The 20,663-nt window shown below is 38.3% G+C and overlaps 1 protein-coding gene across 4 annotated transcripts in view; it reads left to right on the top strand.

Annotated features, from left to right (window-relative positions):
* The window catches only part of BACH2 (BACH transcriptional regulator 2), a 187,318-nt gene that overhangs the window by 54,952 nt on the left and 111,703 nt on the right, over positions 1-20,663 (top strand). The window contains exon 1 of one of the 4 annotated variants that reach the window (XM_088138552.1): positions 1,588-1,663. The exons of the other annotated variants lie outside the window; for them this stretch is intronic. The gene's annotated coding sequence lies outside the window, so the exon portion shown is untranslated. Of the gene's footprint in view, positions 1-1,587; positions 1,664-20,663 lie in introns of those variants that run through there. 4 annotated transcript variants of the gene reach the window in all.

The following is a 20,663-nucleotide window of genomic DNA, read 5'->3' as shown; positions in this document are numbered from 1 at the left end:
TAGGTTTTATAAATAATTGTCCCCCCCCATGTTTACAACCCCCCCCAGGTCACAGCCCACAGTTTGAGAATCTCTTAGACTGTATTAGTTGTAGAAACCGAGGAGGCAGCTGTTTGCATCAGTAAATGCTAGGGCCACAGATTATGCTGCACGAGCTGAAGGGCTTTTGCTGCTTATCCTAAATTTGCTTTATCCTAAACTAAACTTTTATACTAACTGGAGAGGATTATACTGTTTTAAAAAGCAGACAAAAGACGAGTAAGCGTAATTTTAAATTTTAAACATATGCATCTCCTGTCCATATTATCTACCTCAGATATTTGTCATTCACCAATTTTAATGATTGCTCCTCTACTCAGCCTACAGATTGCCAGAATATACTCCCCATGTGTGTCTGTTTGTGTGTATGTGTAAATAAACTTATTTCTAAGTAATCTGAGCGTATATGAAGGGCTCCATATTGAGAATGCACGCTATTTTTAACATGTTGTCTCAAGTGTTGCCATTGCCAGTTCTCATACTTGTCTGTGAGCAAGTGTGCAAATATCTAGGGGTGCATACCCTTGTGATCCCACGTACAAGCAGGAGTGCCTCTCTCTGCCTTGTGCATAATACAGCAGCGCTCTTGTGTTCCCAGCCCAGTGAATGGGAAGAAATTCTTGCTCCCAGTGTTTTTTTTAACCAGATATAGAAAGACGCGTGCAGCTTCAGAGGGAAATACTCTGTGCTTTACAGTTGCTTGTGCGGATGGGAAGCAGATGGTAAGCTGGGACACCCGCTCAGATAGCTAAGGAGCCAAACATATGGTTAATAGTTAGGAGAAATAGCTTTTGGGGCCAGAGCTTTGCTGACTGCCTCACATTACAGATTGTTACAGTGTGTCATTACATTGCCAAGCTAAGTGCTTAATACCCACTGTGGGCTCCGAGAACACTCTTGCACAAACGACTTTCAGCTCTTTGCTGGCACAAAGCACGAAATTGATGTAATAGGCATCTTTAAAAATGCCACTCTGCTTCCCCCTCTCTTTCTACAACAAGATAGAATTGCATATTTTACGAGCTGAGACCCAGCATTTTCTGTTTTCCCTGAATGTCTGTCCCTAGCTTGGCTTAGTCCATTTCTTTCCAGGATAATTTTCTAACAAACCAAAGGGTTACCTGGATTGTAGAACTGCACTTACAGATTCGCCATTTGAAGTTCCTGTTTTGGAGGCTCAGGGCAACGGTTGGCCCCATGTTATCTAAGGAACTGCTGTGCTCATTCATTGCTTTTCATGGCCCGTTTCCTTTTATTTTTAGCCAGATCCGTCAAGCCTGACAAGCGGGTAATTTGAGCCAGAGAAAGGGCAAGGCTCCAGGTCTCTTCCACAAAGCGATTCTTCCCTGCCTCCCTCCTGGGAAGCTTCCAAACTTGGCCTGCTTGAGGCAGATGGATTTGTTGAGTCATGTGAGATCATTTACACAAAAACACAGTGAGGCAGTGAACAGGGGGGAGGGGAGAAGTGTGGGGTGTGGGAAGGGGGAGTTAAATGAGGAGGAGAAGTAAGTGAGGGAGTGGGTGGGTGGGGGAGCGTGCAGTGCTGTTGACTCTGCTGGCGAGCGTAGAAAATCTTCTGTTGAAGCAGCTAGACAGGAATGCAGCAGATTCAGCCTTCTTTAAGGTAATGTCTAGTTTACAGTAGAGGGTGGAGCCATGGCAGAGGGAACACTTGAAAACAGATTATTCACTTACAATGAAAGCCACAGCGTGTGCCTCTGTGGGGGTAGGGGGTGCGGCTCCCTTGACAAATGGGTAACAGTCAAACTACTGGGCAGGACTGTGTATTTTTGAACCAAAAATATCTCTTGTGTTCAAGGGAGGGGGGAAAAAATCACTGTCTGATGCAAAAGGAGTTTGCTTTGTCTTGACGCCAGCATGACTGGTATATGGAGGATGGGGGTAGTAGAAAGGGCTGGAATGCAAACGTGAGCATGGTGGGTGGGTGGGTGGTGGGTGGTGTATGCTTTCCACATATTATTTAAAAGGGCAGCCAGGAATGGGGAAGCAGTTGGAACGTTAGTCCACCCCATTTGCGCAGAATGATCATGGCACAACTGAAAGTGAAGGATTTGATTTTGTACTCACAAGCAGGCACATGGTGTGAATGACTGAGCGAGTTGCATTTATGTTCCAAATGGTGGGTGTGGATTTGTTTGTTGTTGCAAGCAGCAAAACAGAATTGGGAGAGGGAGGGGAATTAGAATTTCTCATTGCAGTGAAGAACAGTTTGCAATATAGTGTAGATATGTGTGTGTGCATTAACATGTGCACTGATGTAGTTACAGCTTTAGACCAGTTTCTGTTCTGTGCTTGCCTTCCTACAACTCTAAGAGTTACAGTCGCAAACATCTGGAGGATGCCAAGTTGAGGATTTTTGATCTTTGCAAACTTAAGTTGGGAAAAATTGGGAGACTTAAAACATACTGCAAGAGAAAAAGTATAAAATAGAAGTCAAGCTATATCTAGAGATATTGTGCTTGGTTATTGAAATGCAAAACTGAAATATTTTTAAATGCTAGCTTATTTAAATAGGAGATACTTATTGTACAGGTATTTTTAAGCCTGCTTTCTATCTTCTCTGATTTCTTATTGATAAAAAAAACTTGCAAATCTCTTCACACAGAAAACAGCCATGTCAGGAGGAAACATACACTTTCACATAGGGAAGTATTACAATATGCGAGATCCTAGTTTTCTCTTAAACAGTACACCTTCGTGAGAATTAGGCCGTAGTCCTATCGGAACCTTGTAAAAAGCATTATATCTTTCTAAGATCCTAACCATCAATTATACTGAAATATAAATACATTAACATACACACACACACACACACACTGTATAGCATAGTTTTTCAAACTGTACTCTGCAGAACTGTAGGATTCCATGTGAATTGATGGGGGTCCATGAGACATCAAGGGCAAAAAAAAAAACCACCTTCACTCTAATTTAGCTAATTTTTCTACCACTAGAGATTTGCCTCTTGATCAGTGGTTACAGTGTTTTTTTTTTTAAGCCAACAGGTACCTTGGCCTGAAAAAATTTGAAACCCCTACTGTACATTGTGTGTGAAAGAGAGAGGAAAAAACAACAACAGTCAAATATAGGGGAAAACTTTAGGAGGGAAATTGGAATGGCGAGATAGATATGTGTATATTTGTTTGATCTTTTGTATGCTCCCAAAACACTTTTCTTTCCATTGAGTTCCCTAACACTGTTGCCTTCATGTCAATCATCCTGATTCACACGCCTCCATATTCTGATCATACGAGCAGAAGAACATTTTGCATTGACACATTTTATCATAAGTAGCCACCTTCTTCTCCTTAAGAAAACAAGCAAGGCATTTATTGTCTGTATTGTAGATAATCCCTACTACTGTGTGCACAGTGGGCTTGTTTTGGTCATTTTGAAATAGCCCAGTAGCCCAGATCATAGGTGTCTCTTGGGGATGGTAAGGGGGGCAAGTAACAGAATGTGTATCACAACATTGTGACACAACTTCTACCTCTTATTTGCATACAAAAGTACAAAAAAGCAAGTTTGCATCATGATGTTGCAATGCACATTCTGTCATTTTGGTGTAATGGTGGTTAGGAGTGGATGCCTACATCTTAGATTATTTTATTTTGATTGATTGAGAGATAGATAGATAGATATTTGCCATCAAGTAGTTCTTGACTTCTAGTGACCACATAGATAGATCTTCTCTGTAACGATCTATCCCTAACCTGTTCTTTCAAGTCTTCCAGTGCTGCACTCATCACCACTGTTACTTAGTCCATCCACCTTGCTGCTGGTCGTCCTCTTCTTCTCTTTTCTTCTACCTTTTCCAGCATTAGAGCCTTCTCCAGAGAGCTGGGTCTTTGATGTGTCCAAAGTAGGATAATTTGAGCCTGGTCATTTATGTCTCAAGTGAAAACTGGGTTGATTTATTTGATGATCCATCGGTTTGTTTTCTTGGTTGTCCAAGGTGCATGTATGTGGCATGGTGTACCTACACACCAATTCTGCTTTTTTTTTTTTTGTCTTAATTACAGCATGATACCATGGCCTGGAAAAGGTTCCCTCTGAAACCCAGTATAGACAATATTTAGTTAGAGACACTATTGGTTAAAGTATAATATTTTGAACTGTCCAGGGCTCCTATGAACACAGTAAGTCTCTATGTGTGCAGGGAATATGATCCATTGGTATATGCTGCCTTAACATAAATCACAAACCAAGCTTAATGCATTTTATCATTTGTAACTGTGTTATAGTACTGATTACAGTGTCAATTATGTTGGACATCAGAAGCTGTAAAGAAGAAATCAGTAGTATATGACAAAGGTATCAACCCTGGATATTTTGATCATGCAGCAGTATCCAAAGGATTTACAATAAGTAGGAGTTACTAGTCTATTAGTTGTTTCTTTTTTAGTTTAGTTTAGTTGATGACCATAAGGCATTCTTGTGATTGGAAAGGGCATAATATAAAACAAGTTTAATTGGGAAAGTTCACTTTTTCTAGCTTTGTATGTCACCTGTTTCTCTGGTGTCTGAATGGAAGTATTATTTGTGTATATGCACACATAAACAACCAAAGCCAGCCTTTAAAGCAGCCGTGTAAGCCTTCTAAAGGATGTGGCTGCTTTCATGCTTCAAGGCGTGGTGCTTTGCACTTGTTTGCAAAGCACTTTTCTCAAATGCCTTGCACAGTCCTAATGTCAACTTTGATTTGCAACTTTATATCAAACATTTTCACATTCTGTATTATATAAAGATGTACAGTACTGTATTGATATAGCATTTCATACTGTGGTTCATGGGAAGATTGTGGTTCATTCTTAGTAGATGTAAAACAACTGACAGGAAGCCATGATTCTCCTCAGAAGTGCATTGGGTGTATGCATATGTATGTATATATAAACATCTAATGCATTTCTGAGGAGAATCTTGTGTTGAGATATCAAGATGTGCTTTTAGTGGTTTCAGTGCTTGGTGGATAGAAACACTTAAATGTCTTATTTGTGATAACTCTAACACTTACGGACTGCACTAGATCAAAATAGTCTAGAAAATGTGCTTTAATTATTCATAATCTATGGGTTGATTTGGCAAACTGAATGTACTACTGTACAACATATATTGCTATTTTATACTTCATTTTAATTATGACCAGGATAATTCTTCTATACTGCTCAAACAGGGAGAATATACCCTCTTATCCAAATGACCACAGTCTCTAAACAATGAAGGATCTTTGTAGCAACAGGATTCTGAATAAAGACCTGAATGGCATATTATTGGAGATTCTAGATATGTTTTCCAATTACTGAGCGTTGGCTATATTTCCCCTTCTACCAGACTACATAATACTTGCAGAATCCTGTTTCTGTATGTTGTTACGGTATTGGGACAATCAGATCTAACACCTAAGTGGGAAAAGAGAGCAAATAGTAAACCACTGGAATTTAAAGGCTCATGTTGTTTTTTAATGTAGAGGCTTATCTAGAGGAGCATTAGTAATGCTAGTAAATAGAGACCTTTTAATAATGGGTGTTTCAGAGCCCACACCAAAAGAAATTATGCATAAAACGTTCATTATAGTAAATTACTATTTTTTATTACTAAACAAGTAGAAACATCATTTTGCATTGTGTATAGTAGTATTGCTACATAGGAAGCAGCTGAATAATTGTTACTGTTTAAAATGTCACATATTCCAATGACAAATGCTACCATACAGTTTACTTTGCATTCAAGAGTTAGCTAATAACACTGTTCTGAAATTGCCAATGACACCGTTTTTTATTTGCAAAGTTTCTCTTTTAATTGTTTCTTTAAGCTTTCCATTCCTCCCCCACGTTCCCTGCTCTACTGTAGCCTGCCCACACAATGTCTTTAGCTGAGATAACATTAAGGAAAAGTGTAGCCCAATTAAAAAGAGGAGGGGAAAAAAAGTAGAGAGCAACTAACTAACTTCTAAAGGTTTGCTTTGGATTTTAGCTCGAGCTGCATTTATAGTAGCTGCCCCATTTATCTCTTTTAATAAGATAACATCATTAGTGCTGACAAAGTAGTGCAAATCAATACAAGTAATGGACTGCTTCTACCTCTCCTTCGTGTGTGGAATGCTGCACTTCTGAGCTCAGCTATTAGAATCTGCTGAATCACAGGTTCCAGCTTGGTCTGTCATTCAAATCTTCAGTTGCAGTTTATGCACCTCAGGAGAGTTGGGAAAAAAGGCAGCACTTACACTTTTAAACTAAAAAATAAAACAAGATTGTATAAGAAGCTTTATAACAGCCTAGATTCAAAGAATCATGTCGGTGCTACTTGTGTGGCACAAGAGAGGAGACATCAGAAAGGATAGGATGGTGGAAAGCAGGAGTGCCAGCTGTCTAAACGTTTTATTATTATTATTATTATTATTATTATTATTATTATTATTATCACCACCACCACCACATGGTATCTTTTTCTGAGTGGGGGAAAGAAGTGGATGAACAATATATACATATATTCATAACTTTTTCCTTTCTAAACGGAAAATCATGGTGTGAGACTTTGGTAATACAGATTTTATTTTTCTCTGAAAGGTTACTAAAACCTCAGTCTCTTTTTTCCACAGAATTTTTTTTTAAAAAAGCTGTGTGGGTATTCTTGAATATAGGGTTTTCCCCTAGATTCTGGCATCTAGAATAATTACACTTGTAACGGCCCTGCTTTACTGTTATGTGCTATATAGTAACAATTCAGAATGTGGTGACTTTTCAGTAGCACCAAGCTTGCTTTCTCTCATTCATTTGCATTAACATAGTTTTTTTGTTTTGTTTGTTTTTGGAAGACCCCTTCCCATTTTATTTTTCTTTCAAACTTGGTAATTTCTTGCATCAGCAATATGAATAATGTGACAAATCCTGGGGCTTTTATGCAGATGGCATAGAATTAGTGGCAGACAAGCAACAGTCTGGAGCAAGCTGGCTGGGGCAGTGGGGGACAAGATTTTTCTCCATCCTCCCCAATCATCTTGTCATTTGCCATGGAGAAATAGTTCTGTTCCATGCCACCTTGTTGCAGGATGGACAAAATGCAGTCTAGATGTCATGGGTTGCTCACATATGTGCTGGAAAAGAGCTGGTAAATGCTGGATATGTAAATTCGCACAGATCTAGCGTAAGCACAGTCAGGTCCATTGTGTTCCTGTTTAAATACAATAAGGTAAGAATGCCCCTTTGGCTTAATAGATTCTTCTACTAGGACTGGAAAAAAGCCCTGGAGATTTTACCACTAAGCATTGTTTAAACATAGTAGCAAAGCATAATTCTAAGGGGGACGCGGTGGCGCAGCGGCTTAATGATGCTGAAAGTTGCCAGCCAGAAATGGTCGACGCTTCAGCGGTTCGAGTCCAGCCTTCACGTTAGCAGGGTGAGCTCCTGTTTCCTCCCCAGTTCCTGTCAACCCAACAGTTTGAAAACTTACGTGAGTAGATAAATGGGTACTCTCACTCCGGTGGGAGGAAAAATGCTGGCGGCGCCTTCCAAAAAGGAGTTGGGAACAGTTGCGAAAAACCGTGCGCGCCCGAAAAGGGCGCGAAGCAACGGAAACCCTGCCTCCTGCGCTCGCCAGCTGGGCTCTGCTCTAGGAAGGAGGCTCTGGCAAACCACTTCCGAAAAACAATTGCCTTGAAAACTGCAAGGACTCGTCCAAGCAGTCACTGCAGGGTCAGCAATGACTGAGCGCAGACAAATAATAATAATAATAATAATAATAATTCTAAAAGCACTCCCCAAAGCGGTTGCAAGTTTTTTGTGGGGGGAGTGTTGCTTCCCACCCCGTTGGAGAAAATAGGTTGAAAGAAATCCATTGTATTCAAAATAATTATGGAATAAGAATAAGTAACTGTGAAGAGTCTGCCTTTAATTTGGAAATATCATGATTATATCTTTCCTTTGCCCCAAATATGCTACTTTCCTAATCTCTATCATCAAAACACAGTCCACATAATTCTTTAAAACTCTTGGTATCTTTGACCTGAAAATTGCATTATTCATGTAAATTCCTGGCTGTTTTTCCATTGTGTCTGTGTATATAAATGCTATAATCCATTGTAATAACTTGATTTTCTCAGGAACTCATATGATTTTTATTAATCAGTCCATGGTTTGTCGCTGCAAGAAAATGTGTTTTTGTTTTTCTAAATTCATGAATATTCAAAGCTTATATCCTTGCTTAATGCCTAAGTAGTGAACAAGCATCTTTTTATCCAAAGCTACATCTTAATCTACATACACAAGTGTACCAAAGAACATAACCTAGGATAGACCTAAATAAGTAAGGATTAAGAAGAGTTGAAAGTAATTAATCCCCCATTTCAGTGGTATTCTCTTCTTCATCCTTTAACTTTCTGATAATGCATTTACTTGAACAGAAGATTATTCTTCCCCCAAATAATTTACCTTTATGTTATCTTAAATTTGCTGAGAATATGGTAATGGAGGCAAATAAGGGTATTTTTTTTCCTGTCTAATCTTCCTTTCAAGAGTGGGAGTTGTTTTAAATTCAGACTCATCATCCTTTCAGATAAATGCAATGTATAAAATATTAGCAACCATTACTGCATCTAGAGAAGCAAAGTATTATTGATATAAAGGCTTTAAATCTTCACTTTTCAGTGCTACCAGTTGCCATTGGCAAGATACTACGGTGGGGTGCAGTAATCAAATTTATTTGCCCTTCTCCCATACATTTGGTCTTATATATCAATGTCTGCTTTTTCTTTGTTCCATGTAATCATTTAAGAGGCCTATGGGCTAACTAGCAATGCTAGGTATTCTATAGCTCTGTAAAGGCACTGTCCTCTTCCAGTGAGAGGGAGGAGTAGGATTCACACTAAAAGAGGCAGATAGAATTTTCTTTATAACCAGTCAACACCACAAGTCCTTAGATAGACAAAGATATTAGGAGCCATTTTCCTTACTGATGTGGAATCAAGCCTTCTTATCCGAAGTTCTGGAACCAGTAGGATACATTTGTTAGGAAATATATAGGCAGAAGCATCAGAGATGTTCCGTTCACAGGTGGTCCTCACTTAATGACTGCCCTGTTTAGTGATCATTCAAAGTTACCACGGTGCTGAAAAAGTAACTTTGCAACTGGTCCTTCCACTTATGACTGTTACAGTGTCCTGCAGTCACAAGCAGAGTCAATGGAAAGCCGGCAGTAAAATTGCAAGCTGCAGTCGCATGATGTCTTGCTTAGCAACTGCAAGTGATTTGCTTAATGATCGTGGCGGAAGTGAGGTTGTAAGTTGAGCATGGTCATGTGATGTTTCGCTTAATAACTGTCACTTAGCGATGGTCCCAATTGTGGTCGTTAAGCGAGGACTACCTGTATTTTAGAACTGCTTTGCTCCATTGCATAGTTTGATCTTTGCTTATATTTTTGTACCTCTCCTTCTTTCTTTGCCAATTTCCTGATCAGTGATTATTACCTCTTCTGTATAAGCCTAATCTTCCTATAATTTGATTCAGCTATGCCACTCTCATGTTGTTCATTTTATGCTTTTATTACAGTAAAAAGACTTCACTTGGTATTACTCCATTCCTGTGCTGGCCTTCTAAGTATTCCAAAACTGGATGAAGTGGATGATCCTAACCCACTTCAGTTGGGGTTCAAACAGGGAACTGAAACCACATGGTCGCTTTTGTGGATGACCTGTGGCAGGACTGGGGTAAGAGAAGTACAGTTGCCTTTGAACAGCTGCCTTTGATACTGTGGTATTCATCTAGATCAGGATTTGCCTCTTGAGGAGTTATACCGTCCTGGGGAGATGTGAAGCACCTTTTAGTTAAATTGTTACAATAAATCCATCCTTCAAATTTGGTTGTATTGTTTTCATTGTTCATTTGTGTTCATTTTGGTGGTTGGATTTTTAGGGGAGGTGTGTACATCAAGATTACACTAAAGGGAGATATGATAGCAAAAAGTTTAGGAACCCCAGAACTAGAACAACTATGAGGCTTGGAAGTAGGGAACGTTGTTCTGTGGTATGTTTTCTCCTTCCTGAGTGGTTGGTTCAGTCCTGATTGGGGAAGAAAGATTGAACCTTCAGATGCTCTGTTGTGGGGTGCCCCAGGGCTCAGCCCTTCCCTTCTACTATTTAACATTTACTTGAAGCCACTGGGAGAGGTCAACTGCCAGTAGAGTGCTGATACCCAAATATACAGTATGCTGATACCATGTTATACAGCATCATCCCTGGCCCAGCAAGTGATGCAGTGGAAGCTCTCTCCCAGTGTCTGACAGTTCTTAGGGCCTAAATGGGAGAACCTGGACTGAATGCTAGCAAGATGGAGTTGCTGTGGCTTTGAAAGCTGACTGATTCCAAAGAAAGTCCATCGCTTTCTCTGGGTGGAAATCACTTGCATGGATGGAACTGCTTTGCCAACTGGAGGTCTGACTTTTGCTTAAACAGCAGGTGGAAGCCATGACCAATCTTCTATGCCAGTTGTGACCATTTCTGGACCAGGAGGCATGTAATGGTAATTCATGAACTTAGTCATATCATGTCTGGACTGTTGCAGCTTGGTTCAGCTAGTTTAGACCAAGAAATATGATATCTAGCATGCACAACAATTTAAACCACAGTTTAGTTAAAGTCAGGCTAAATATTTTTCTGTGTTTCTTTTTCATAATAGTTTTTAGATTTGTCTAGAGTCTATACTTATAGAAATTTGATTATCTCCCACACTGGAAAAAAACCCTACCACAACATGATGCATAAATGCAGATAGATTCTTTCTGTGTAGGCTCAGGCATCTGATCTGATCAGCATTAAATTTTATTTTTTTAACCCTGTTTAAAAACTTGATCTGAATATGGGAAAATTGTGGCTATAACCTCTCAATTATTCCACTATTTGTAGCCTCCTTAAGGCATTTAATTTCAGTGGATCTTTTGGTAGACTTAAAAAATTAGAATCCCAATCTGAGTATTTCCATTCTATTTAGAGTAGATTGCAAATATTATAACATCCTAATGTGCATCCTATTACAGCAAAATAATTAAACTAGAACTCTGGTGTCAGTCATATATTGTTTGTATAACAAGTATATATGAAGTGATTTTTATCCATGTTGTTGTTGTTGTTTAGTCGTTAAGTCGTGTCCGACTCTTCGTGACCCCATGAACCATATTGCGCCAGGCCTTCCTGTCCTTCACTGCCTCCCTGAGTTTGCTCAGTTTCATGCTCATTGCTTCAGTGATGCTATCTAACCATCTCATCCTCTGCCGTCCTTTTCTCCTTTTGCCTTCAATCTTTCCCAGCATCAGATCTCTCTTCGCATTAGGTGACCAAAATATCTGAGCTTGAGCTTCATTATCGATCCTTCCAATGTATGATTCAGTATTTCCTAAGACCCTTAAACAGCCTCTTCCCAATCTGTTTTCCTCCAAATATGTTGAAAGTGCAGCTTATCAGAATTCTCTGTAAACATAGAGAAGGTGGCATTAAATAATCAATGCTAAATAATAGCCAGAGACCACTTTTTCAGTATTATGTTAAACATTTTAAGATGACTTCTGCTGTAGTTAGAATTATAGGTGTTATAGGCTCTCCTCAAATGGGTTTGAACTGTAAGTTGTAGCTTTACTGGAACCCAGATACCTTCACCCACCACAGCACCAAATACCATTGGCCAATTGTTAATTTAAAGTATCTTTAAAATTTAAAGGTGCATTTTTATCATTTTTAGTTGTTTTCCTTTATAAATTGTTCTTAACATGGCATTTCCACTTCTGAAGATGTAATTCTGCATCTTTTATTCTTTAAATAGTATTATTTGCAAGCAATTTAGAGATCAAAGTATGTTTTATACTTTGTTTTAACTTAAGCTACAGCCCTACTTAAGAGTAAGCCATCTTGTACTCAGTGGAGCTTATTTCTGAGTAGGTGTAATGGGCTGTGAGAATAGTCTGACAAGAGATGTATCAGCCCCCAGATGGAATGGGGGTAAACGAAGCCTCTCAGAAGGGACCCACCCAAGCTTTCTGGAAAGTAAAGGCAGGGGATGGGAGAAGTGCTTTCAGACTTGCAAGATTCTGTTACTGTAACCTTACAATAAAGGTAGTGTTAGTACTCAAGGTTTTGGTTTCCTGTCTGGACTACCTCAAAGGGCTGATAGTAAGCATGGAGTAATCATAATGAGTGCCTGTTATTGTTTGAAGAGAAAGGAACCTGTTTCCAATATACTGCCTGATTGATGTCTGTCATGTGACCTAGTTTGCCCCATGGTTGGTCAGATGTGAAGATCTTAGGAACTTCAGAAGTTTCAGAGCAAATGTTTCCAAGTAATCACATAAATGCCTTTTCTTGATGTAAGATCACGGTGGGGCAATAGGGAGCTTACAGTCCTTGGGGCATGTAGAATCCAAGGATTTAAAGATTTAGAACTCCAAATTGGGGCTTAGTTATGACTAGAGAACTAGGCACAAAAGTTTGAAGAACTGTTTGTTGTTGAGCATCAAAGGTTACTTAATATGTTGGAAAAAGAGCAGAAAGTCTTAAAAGAAAAACAGAAGAATCCTTGCTGTAGCAAGGGTTAGGGGTATGTATGAAAATGTATGAAGAATGAAAGGGAAAGTAAAGAGGTTTGGGCTGCTGCTGCAAAGACTGAAAAAGAAGGCTTCCAAGCTGATATTTTAACAGCAGTAAAAGCAGAATGAGGAAATATTGGGGTGGGGGTTCACTTAATGCAGAAGAAAATATAGCATGCAGAATTAAAGATTGTGATCTGATTGCTCAAGCATCTGGAGATGCAATGGAAGGGGAAAGAGAAAGCAATCATGCTGCTTAATTTTCTGATTTGTACCACACCTTGGTAAAGGCATACAGGTAGTCCTTGGGTTATGTCCATTCATTCAGCAACCGTTCAAAGTTATGATGGCACTGAAAAAATGGACTTACAACTGGTCCTCAAAGTTCTGGCCATCGCAGTGCCCACATGGTCATGTGATTAAAATTTGGTCCAGCCCACATTTATGGCCACCTGCCTGCAGCTCCCTAGCACCCACCTGCAGCACTCATCCAGCCACACTCCCTAGTGCTTGCCTGCAACACTCACTCACCCCCCCCTCCTGCCTCTTCCCACTTAATGATCTGCACGTTCCTGGGGTTATGATGACAACCAGGATTGCTAGAATTGCTGTCACTAAGCGATGCAGTCGCATGATATCGTGCTTTACAACAGCATGACTTAGCAATGGAAATTTCAGTCCCAGTTTGCCGTCGTAACCCAAGGACTACCTGTATAAAAAAGTTTATGATGATGACAATGACTATAACAGTGATGTTGATGATGTAAGTGGAGACAAATGCATTTCTCACTCACTTTGCACACTGAAGAAAATGTGAACATGAATAAGGCAAACCTTGAATTTTATTATAGTAGCATTGATCCAATAAATTACCAACAGGAGGACATTCTGCATTCATGCTTTTTCTTGAGGACGTTGCGTTAGAGAATAAGAAGCAATGACTATAGAAATATAAGTAGTATGAATATTCTATAGCAGGCATTTAAAATATATGTGCTATTTTTAACAAATGGGTTTTTTTCTGGATTTGCCATTTATCAAAAATAATTCTCTTCCATTATATTAGTGATATACTTACATGGAAGGAATCATGATAGCAGAACAGCACTTTGGGATCCTTCCCAATTTTAAGTGTGATATGCTAATTCCAGTGTTATGGTGCTGATCTTAGGCCACTAGTTTAATAGCTATATAGCCACGTTAACCTGTGGCAGTAAAACAAATCTGAACCAATTTATCTGTTTCCATTGATGAAACTATCTTCTTGGAACTGGGAAGTGCAAACTCCCACCACTCCCAGAGGGCTTTGTATGCATACCTTCAAGATTTGTGGAAGCATTGTCCTAAACTATATATTTAGGGGTAGGAAGGGAGGAAAACAATTAAAAGTGAAGATAAAAGAAAAGGAAAAGGAAAACTACAAATAGTAATAGTTATATTATTATTAGTAGACAGTGGCTATTCATAGAAATAATTTTTAGTGGTGGTACAGGAATATTAATTTAACCTCTGTAACATAATACAACATTTAAGCTTTTTGATAAAAGAGAAGTTAAATATCAGGGTACACAGCTTGGGCTGATAAAACCTCCTGAGTTCTCTAATCATTCCAAAGTCTTTTGGGGGTTGTACAGGGAAACATAAGTAGGCCTATCTCTCCCATTAGTGAAAGGTCTGTTATAATTATATCCTACATTTTCATTGTTAAAAACAATCTCAGTGTGACTGCAATTTAATATGTGACTGATTCTATGACCTCGGTTATAAAATAGTTTTTATTGATGCCTTCCTCCTCTTTCCTCCACAAATGACGTAAATTACCATGGATGCCATAAAATTAACGTAACATTAACATAAATTTAATTGCCTTGTCTGGACTTCTTGAGATGCAGAGGGCTCTATTACTGGGGGCGGGGGGTGATCAGACAAACATGAGGTCAACTAAATGGGGAGCCATTAACTGAAATTTCATTGTCCGTTATACAACCTTTAGGCTCTGAAAATTCCAGAAATCATCTTTAATGCAAAATTTAATTAAGATAATCCTTTACTAACAGGGCAGCCTTCCTCAACTTCCTGGTTTCAGAACAGTTGAAATTACATTTTCCAGAATTGCCACCTTGTGTGGCCATATGAACTGGAGATTCCAGAAGATAGAGTCCTATCCTATCTAGAAGGTGTCAGGTGGGGAAATCAGCAAAACTACTATATCTAAGTATCTGTTTCTAAGGCCTTTTCTTTTCTTTTCTTTTTTCTTGTAGGAAAAACACTTCCAGCTTCAACATTCTTGTCAATATAAGCAAATAAAACAAAATATTTGTTTTCTTGCATAATTGTCTATACCATTAAATGCTTCATAAATACTAATTAAATTAAATCCCACATTACCTCCAGTTGCTGCTAAGTATTAAATAGTTTGTTACCTAGATGAATAAATAAGGACATAAATAGGTCACATCTACCATAGAAACCACAATGACTTAGTGATAAATCTATTTCTAGAAGTGAGATTTTTGACTCATTGTGTTCCTTATATTTTACGATAATTTAATTTTCAGAAATTTATCCTTTCACCTTCTATAATGAGAGAAAAAAAACTAATGGGAAACTGGTCTGATGAGTTACTCTGAGTTGGTTGCTGGCTGTTGTTTCTCCATTGTATGTTGCTGGAGAATTCCTACATTCTACAAAATGTGGAAAGGAACTGACTTACAGTTTTAATATTATGTTCTGAGACCTTCTATAGAAATGCTTCTCAGCCTTGGCCTCTTGAAGATGTGTGGACTTCAATTCCCAGAATTCCCCAGCCAGTATGCTGGCTGGGGAATTCTGGGAGTTGAAGTCCACACATCTTCAAGAGGCCAAGGCTGAGAAACACAGTTCTGTAATGTCATGGCTATACAAGATCAGGACTCTGGAGAAAAGAGCTTAAGCCTTTTTGGGATGGGCTTCAGAGACAAATTAAAGAAAAGCAGTGAAATAGAATGTAGGTAAGTGAAATGGATTTTCTCACTGGACAAGGCAGATGTGTCATCTTATAGACTCAAGAGATCTTGTTGGTACAGTTTGATTTATTTTATTCTATTTGTCTTCTGTCTTCCTACTCTAATGAGTATTGAAAGGATCTAACACATTTTAGAAAAACATTAATTAAAATTAATTAATTTGAATTTTGGTAAAGAGGATGCAACCTTACAAATACAGTATTCTAAATGTGAGGGTTGGAGGGACCGAGCATAATTGCTGAGAGAAATGCATTCCATAGTTTAGAGGAATTCAGACAGAAGCCCTTTCCCACATGCCAGAAGGACGGGCCTCTTGACAATGGGGGCATCTTCCCAAAAACATCTCCTACATAGCTTGAACAAGCATAAGAGAGTGTATGAATGCAGGCAGTAGAGAAGGCCCAAAGGGTACCAAATTACATCCCTATGTGAAACACCAATGCATAGGATGTGGTTTGCTGCCTCAACAGACACAGGCATGTTAAAGAAGTTGTATTGGGAGCAAATAACCATCCATTACTGGATCAATTGGGCATTTTAATTCATGTGCCCTACTACATACATTAAAACAATATTTTTTTGGAAACATTTTCATATTTCTCAATCATTGGAAAATACTTTATGAGTAGAACAGTGTTTTTTTTCCCCCATTAATACGGGGGAAGGAAGGCTCAGAAAGAGAATTTTGAAATATTTTTAGTCGAAATGGAAGTATAGTAGTTGGGCCTGTGTGTGCATATGTGTACATGCATGTGTGCACCTTTGAGTCAGTGTTGACTGCTGGTGATTGCCTGGATGAGTCCCTCCAATTTTATTAGCAAGATTTTTGGAAGTGGTTTGCCCTTGCCTCCTTCCTACGGCTGAAAGAGAGTGACTGGTTCAAACTCACCCAGCTGGCTTTGTGCTTAAGCAGAATTAGAATTCCTGGTTTGTAGTCTGGTGTCTTAACCACTACACAAAATGGGCTGTCAGTTGGGCCATAAGTAACCAAAATAAGTTTCATATTTCCTGTAAAGTTGCTATTTTTTTTCCTGACAGATGTTTTGTTCTTAATAGTTGCATGACAGCAGAAATGTAATAAATGCAGTTTTCCCAACATGCAGCTATAGGAGAAGTTTCATCTAATGAATGACTGCCTCTTGTGCACCATTTAGTGCAGTGGAGCTGTGTTGGAATGCAAAATTTGTAGTGTAGTGTTCCTTGACTGTTGGCATTGAAAATGGGATAGCCTAACTTTCTAGATGCAATTGTATACCATCTCCAAACCAAGGCCTATTTTGAATATGCCATGATATAGTTACCCTGCACAAATGCAATGTATTGGCCTTATGTTAAATTTCATTTAACTGGTTGTTTGAAGGCAGTATGTCTTTATGTTAAATTTTCATTCCTGGTTGTTTGAAGGCAAAATGTGTTTTCTTTTGATTAAACACAAGAAGGCTTTGCTTCAGAATCCCCATACAAGACTTACTTTATCTGTCTATTTAATTTGTATAGCTGCCCATCTGAACAAGTGACTCTGGGTGGCAAACAAAATTAAAATAAAATCGAAACAATTAAAACAATTGTCTTTTAATCAACTTACATGACCCATGGTACATAATCAAACAAAATTAAGCAAGCCAAAATAAAAGAAATATAATTCTGTTGCTTTATAGCCTGAGATGAGCAGGCTGAGAGAGTATTGGTGCAGGCAGTGATTTGGAGGGGAGGGGGCTTGCTTGCTTTATATATTTATTTGTTTAGAGACCCTGTGGCTCATGTTCTCCATTGGGGAGAACTTTGGTTTCACCCTGCTTTTCCAGCTGCTTGTAAGAGGCATGCAGGTGCAAACATGAAGCCTTTGCAGTTTCTCAGATAGTCATGAGCAAGGTTGAAATTGACAGGTACTTGGTCCATTTGCCCTTTATCCTTCCTCCAGGTTACTTTTTTCCCTGGCCTTTTGGTCTGGAGTGTGATTTTGTTGCAGCCTGGAATTGAGCAGTGATTTTTTACTCTGTTCAGCATTTCAAGTTGAGAAAACTGAAGAATGATCACAGATTACAACCAAACTGCTTCTGAGAATTTGGGTAGCAAAAATCATGGTGTAGAAGTAACCGTAGTTGGGCCCTGGTCAGATATAAAGTTTTTATCCATTCCTTTCATTCTCCCCTATCCAATCTGTCCAGATTTCTTCCTTTATGATACTAGGAAATGGGGTTTTTTTTCTTTCTCCTGCTTATTTTTGTCTTTTTTTCCTTTCCACTGAGACTTAGCTTTATGGAATTAGCTTCCCAGAATGTTCACCAAGCTCTCTTTTGTTCCTAGAATCAAAATAGACTACTTTTAAAGTAATTTTAAAATAGTAAGCAGAACGTTCAGTTGTTGGTTTTAGCAAGTGTTTAATTCCCATTCTTATATGTTAATTATGCTTCAGAACTTTGAATGGTTGGGCATTTGCATTGTGTTAATTCTGAAATTTGCATTTTTTAAGTCTTATAAAACATTTTAAAACATTTTTTAAAAAATCAAAAAAGTTACACTGCAAATCTGTGGGCTCCTGAGGATTTCCAGAATTTAAATCGTATCAGTGTTTTTTAGATTTTTATGATTCTTTTACATGGATGCACAATGGCGTATAAGGAATTTTGCAGTAATATGTCACTTGACAAATATTTTTAATTGTTTAAACTTTAACACTTTTGAACTGTAAATTCCTTTCCAGAGCTTACATTTGGGGGGAGAAGGGAACAGATGTTTGAATAACTTCTTATCAAAATGCTCTTCTGTGACTGGTTCTTTCCTAATCTCTAGTATCTCTATACCAAATATAAACTTCTTAGAAGGCAAACAGAGGAGCTAGAGTTTCTGTGGGATTATTTTATCAGTAAAGAATAGCTAGAATATCTGAACAAGTTATTCTCAAGTGCATGCTTTGCTTGTCTGTACATTATGTACTGGAATACATTTCTCTCAAGGTAGTTACCATTTATTGATACACGTTTTAGGATATCTTCTAGATGCTTGCAATGCTTGGAATGGGCTCTACACTGAAACTTAATAGAGAGGTTAGGAGCATGAAGCATAAACCACAAATTATTTAGCTTAAATCCCAAATTGCCCATTAGCTTACTAAGTAGCCGTGGATGATTTCAAGCGCAACCTTCCATCTGAAATATGAGGGTAGCAGGACTGTCCTGCCTCTTAGAGTTGTTTTACAAATCCTTGTAGTTGCATGGAAGGGCTGGCGCAAGTAGACCATTATGCTCTGACTCCCAAATACTTTTAAGAATCCAATCTTGTGTAACTTTTTAAATTTAGAAATAAGTTCTCCTGATTTCACTTGTAGATCCCTAGAAGTAAACTGTATGTATAGGCTTGGAGCTGTTAATAACATTCACAAACATGGTGACTATAATTTAAAAAAGTGTTAATTCTTCCTGATCAGATATATTTAATGAAACCCCACAATAATGTAGCTGAGTAGACAAACTGTGTGAAAGGGAAAATAAGACACAGCTGTCAGAAGGAAAGGAAATTATGCTGTGGAAGGGAATGCCTTGGGAAAATAATGGAACCCAAACTAGTACTTTTAATGAATCACCAATGGGGCGAGAATTTCATGATCTTATTAAAAATGAAAGAACGAAAAAAAAATGCCAAAGAAAATTTCAAAGCAATAAGCCCTGGGGAAAAAAACTGAACTATATGCAGAAGGACAAATACGGGCCAAGGATCATTAATACTTAGGACGAGGAGTAAAAGAGGGAAATGAGGCCTGTGCGTGTATTTTGTTTACAGCATTTTAACCCCATTTTAATACTTAAACATCAAAAAACAGCACAGAAAAGCACTAGTTATATATTCTGTAAGACCAGGACATAGAAGTTGGTTAAGTAGTGTTCCCATTTGTTATCTTTTCTAGCACTGGGGATGATGAGAAAAGACAAATAGCTTTCTAAACTTTTACAGCACCTTTTCAAAGAGCAGATTGACTGTACCTTTTTCCTTGTTTTGTTTCTTCTTTGCAAATTTTGAAGAGGGACTCTCATGATTCCACAAACCACAGCACAAGGGTGCTAAGAAGTCTGTACCAATCTTATTATCTGTATGACAGATGATGAAAAGCAGTTAACATTAAACTCATACTGACGCTGGCCATTAACCATGCAAGCTAGAGATCATGGGAGTTGAAGTTCTAGCAAACACCTCAGGGGAGCCCAGACTGCCTACCTTGTAAAAGAACACCACTGCAGAATATACTACACTGCTGTTCTTTACTGTCTGCATTTCTAGTTTATCTATTCCAGGCATCAGAAGACAGCTGATAGGGCAGATGTGCCACATTTCCTATTTTTAATATACATCTGTGGTTTCCAATCTGTTTCTCACTCCAGTGTCTATTCTATTGTCTTTTCAAGTCTGAGATCACCATGCAAGCCAGGGGTTGGCTATGGTGCATCTGTAGGGACCGAGGCATAGATGTCTCCCTGGTGGTATCCATGGGACCTCCAAATTGTATTTAATTCAATTTTTCAAAAATCCTACATGACTGAAATCTTTAAAGATTTCCAAATCTCAAAAGGTTTTAACATTCCCACCAGAAACTATTCTGTTGGTATTCATCTAGCCCCAACTACTTGCAATAATCTTATATATTAGTCATTCACAGTCCCATAATCCCTGGGATGAATCGATATAGATGTTATAGCAGTTACTTAAACCTATCCTATTATACATAGAATCAGAATAGTTTCCAAATGGATCATAGGGTAGATTCTCTTCATCTTCCCCAGTGTGTGATTCAGTGGGTGCTTTGTTCTAGTTTAATATTTGTTAATATTGAATGACTCACACTGAGTCAAAATGGGAAGGCAGAAAAAAAAAAGAAAGAAAAAAAAACAAGTTAAAATAAAAAACCCTATATTTATATATTCAAAAAAGTAAATTAAATGACCTAATAGATGTTTATCAGTAACAAATGAGTGGCGAATCACAGAATAAACTAGATAATATAATGTGGTGTACAGAAATAAAAACAAATATAACTTCCCTTTT

The sequence above is a fragment of the Python bivittatus genome, unplaced genomic scaffold, assembly GCF_059951505.1.
Source record: "Python bivittatus isolate LINGU-HERP-01145 unplaced genomic scaffold, Pbiv_v1 ctg000020_np1212, whole genome shotgun sequence".
In the NCBI taxonomy this organism is placed as follows: domain Eukaryota; kingdom Metazoa; phylum Chordata; class Lepidosauria; order Squamata; family Pythonidae; genus Python; species Python bivittatus.
Note: the sequence above shows the minus strand (reverse complement) of the source record. Positions and strands in the feature narration are given on the sequence as shown.